Raw genomic sequence first — 4,184 nt, 5'->3', positions numbered from 1 at the left:
CAGAATCAGTCTGTTGTTCCATGTCCAGTTCTAACTGTTGCTTCTTGACCTGCATACAGATTTCTCAGGAGGCAGGTCAGGTGATCTGGCATTCCCATATCTTTAAGAATTTTCCACAGTTTATTGTGATCCACACAGTCAAAGGCTTTGGCATAGTCAATAAAGCAGAAATAGATGCTTTTCTGGAACTCTCTTGCTTTTTCCATGAGCCGGCCGATGTTGGCAATTTGATCTCTGGTTCCTCTGCCTTTTCTAAAACCAGCTTGAACATCAGGAAGTTCACGGTTCACATATTGCTGAAGCCTGGCTTGGAGAAGTTTGAGCATTACTTTACTAGCGTGTGAGATGAGTGCAATCGTGCGGTAGTTTGAGCATTCTTTGGCATTGCCTTTCTTTGGGATTGGAATGAAAACTGACCTTTTCCAGTCCTGTGGCCACTGCTGAGTTTTCCAAATTTGCTGGCATATTGAGTGCAGCACTTTCACAGCATCATCTTTCAGGATTTGAAATAGCTCAACTGGAATTCCATCACCTCCACTAGCTTTGTTCGTAGTGATGCTTTCTAAGGCCCACTTGACTTCACATTCCAGGATGTCTGGTTCTAGGTGAGTGATCATACCATTGTGATTATCTGGGTCATGAAGATCTTTTTTGTATAGTTCTGTGTATTCTTGCCACCTCTTTTTAATATCTTGTTTCTGTTAGGTCCATACCATTTCTGTCCTTTATTGTGCCCATCTTTGCATGAAATGTTCCCTTGGTATCTCTAATTTTCTTGAATCGATCTCTAGTCTTCCCCATTCCATTGTTTTCCTGTCTTATCTCTCCTTGCCATTATTTGGAACTCTGCATTCAAATGGATATCTCTTTCCTTTTCTCCTTTGCCTTTTGCTTCTCTTCTTTTCACAGCTACTTGGAAGGCGTCCTCAGGCAACCATTTTGCTCTTTTGCATTTCTTTTTCTTGGGGATGGTCTTGCTCCCTGTCTCCTGTACAATGTCATGAACCTCTGTCCATAATTCTTCAGGCACTCTATCAGATCTTATCCCTTGAATCTATATTTGTCACTTCCACTGTATAATCATAAAGGATTTGATTTAGGTCATACCTGAATGGTCTAGTGGTTTTCCCTACTTTCTTCAATTTAAGTCTGAATTTGGCAATAAGGAGTTCATGTTCTGAGCCATAGTCAGCTCCCAGTCTTGTTTTTGCTGACTGTATAGACCTTCTCCATCTTTGGCTGCAAAGAATATAATCAGTCTGATTTCAGTATTGACCATCTGGTGATGTAGAGTCTTGTGTTGTTGGAAGAGGGTGAAGAACAGAACATTCTGACTGATTGAACACTGTGCTCAGCACTGAGTTGCCATGTAACACGATATAGATTACACATTTTCAAAGAATTAGGATGTGTGATAACAAAACCAAAATTTATATTAATCAAAATCTTCAAAAAATTATACCAACTTCTAAACCCTAAACTTTTATGATTTGTGAGTTCGTCTCCTACTGCTGTTCTGTTCCTATCAGTGTATTAGCGATCAGGCATTCTACCTTTCTGCCAGTTTAACTGTTCCTCTCTAGGCTGTCCCTAGCCCTGTGATGTGCCTTTTTTATATAGTCACTTTGTAAGTCTATTTCCTTCAAAGGATTAAAAGTTTCTACATGGCAGGAACATTGTGTTTGTACAGCTTCTAGCTTCTAGCACCCCACACAGCTTCTAGCACATGCTTGGCCCACAGAGAGCATTCAATATACATTCAAAAATATTGTTTTGGCCACACCATGTGGCTTGTAGGATCTTAGCTCCCTGAACAGGGACGGAACCTGGGCTGCTGGCAGTGAGAGCATCGAGCCTCAACCACTGGACTGCGAGGTAACCCCCAAGATAAATTTTTATGTTTCAAACTAGTTCCCCCTAAATGGATAAGGGGTAAAACAAATATTTATAGCAACATCAATGATGCTAAAGCTGAAACTCCAGTACTTTGGCCACCTCATGTGAAGAGTTGACTCATTGATGCTGGGAGGGATTGGGGGCAGGAGGAGAAGGGGATAACAAGAGGATGAGATGGCTGGATGGCATCACTGACTCGATGGACGTTGAGTCTGAGTGAACTCCGGGAGCTGGTGATGGACAGGGAGGCCTGGCGTGCTGCGATTCATGGGGTCGCAAAGAGTCGGACACAACTGAGCGACTGAACTGAACTGAACTGAACAACTATTGTTTCAAGTAAATTAAGCAAAAAACCCAAAACTAAAACAAAAAAACTTAATAGGTATATAATCTTTGATGAGAAATTTACTGAATGCTTTCTTGGTGGTAAATACCATGCTAAATGCTTAGTTCTCAAAACAATCAATGAAGTAGGTGGTATTTTATTTACAGAGAGAAGACTGACAGGGGTTTTTATCAAGTATTTGTTGAGCATCTACTTACTGGGCACTGAACTAGCACAGAACAGACTCACTGCCTTCTGTGGAGCCTATTTTCTAGTAGAAGTTGCTAAGATCACATATATGTATCAGTATTCTAGATTTATACTTTATATGAGTTTGGACAGTTGAATGTTCATCTCTGAAATGGCCCTATTCTGTTGACAAAAATTTGAGACTCAAGAGCTGAAGTTCAAGCCCTGGTGACTTCTTCAAGGTGAAAGTCACCTTGAAGGTCACTCTACCCTTGTTGACAGCATCCAACCTTGTGAGGATCTGACCTCCTGACTTAAACAGAAAATATTCTCAATAATAATAAAAGGAATTATATGCTGTGGGAGTCCGTTGAACAGCAAGAAGATCAAGCCAATTCTAAAGGAAATCAGTCCTGAATATTCACTGGAACGACTGATGCTGAAGCTCCAACTTTGGCCACCTGATGCAAAGAACTAACTAATTGGAAAAGACACTCACGATGGGAAAGATTGAAGGCAGGAGAAGGGGACGACAGAGGGTAAGATGGTTGGATGGCATCACCAACTTGATGGACAGGAGTTTGAGCAAGCTCCAGGAGTTGGTGATGGACAGGGAAGCCTGGCGTGCTGCAGTCCAGCGGGTTGCAAAGAGTTGGACACAAATGAACTGATACTATGGGATTAAAGAAATAAAAGTTAAAGATATAGCTTTTAAAGCCAGAAATTTAGCTGCCATACAGATTTCAGTTAAGAGTAGTAGAACAGAGAGAAGACTACAGAATGGACTCTGGCCTCTTGGCAGCTCAGAGGGTGGAAAAATCCAGGGGAAGGATAAAAGTACCCAGCATCATCACAATTTCAAAAAGCAAAGCTACAGACCCTGGGCGATTTTGAGTTTTATTTACTTTTTTCTGGAGCTAGACACATACACAGGGAGACAGCTGAAAAATGCAAAGAGGAAAGAGCAGTTTCAGGTCTGAAACATTCAAACATGCACTTCCTGTGAAACACGGAAGCTGCTGGGGGTTGATGGAGGGCTCCTTCTGCCAGGCCACTGCAAAATAATCATTAATCATTGAGGTCTTCGTAACCAATCCCTAGTGGTATGGGGTGTCTTAGGAAAAGTCGCAAAGTTTCACTGAAGTAACACTGAAGTTGAACTTGGAAAGCAAACAGAAGATGCTAGAAAATGAATAAGAGAAGTGGTTTTACAAGCTGCTGAGCGGGCAGAAAACTGCCTTTTTCTCTAGTTTGAAGCAATTTTTCCGACTATCACAATATTATCTAGGAAATTTGAGACAGAGGGCACCAAACTATTTCCAAATGCAGAGAAACTTGCCAACAGCTGACCATGGCTCTCATGGCCCTTGGAATCTACTCAAGTATGCCGAGGGGAGGGAGAAAACACACACGACGCAGCACACAGAGGACCTATTTGACATTAGAAACCTTTTATTGAGACAAGGCCAACAGAGGGCTGGACATATTACAGGGTCAAGGAAGACTGAAGAAACTAATCTGATTTCTTTTTCTTCTGTGGAAGAGTGGGCAGCCCAAATAATGAACAGAAGCCACTCTGAGATTACTATTTATACTTAAGGCAATTTAAAAAATGAGATCTCAGCCAAAAAGCCTATACCTGGCATTAAAAAAAAAAAAAAAATTACATCTTTTGGATGGATGGACTAAAAAGGCTAAATTGTCTACTCAAAATCTGTACAGCAGGAACCTGTTTTCAGCAGGTAAGCCTATTTACAAGTAAGATCCTCTTACT

The sequence above is a fragment of the Bison bison genome, unplaced genomic scaffold, assembly GCF_000754665.1.
Source record: "Bison bison bison isolate TAMUID 2011002044 unplaced genomic scaffold, Bison_UMD1.0 scf7180017864092, whole genome shotgun sequence".
In the NCBI taxonomy this organism is placed as follows: Eukaryota; Metazoa; Chordata; class Mammalia; order Artiodactyla; family Bovidae; genus Bison; species Bison bison.
This window is presented reverse-complemented; position numbering follows the sequence as displayed.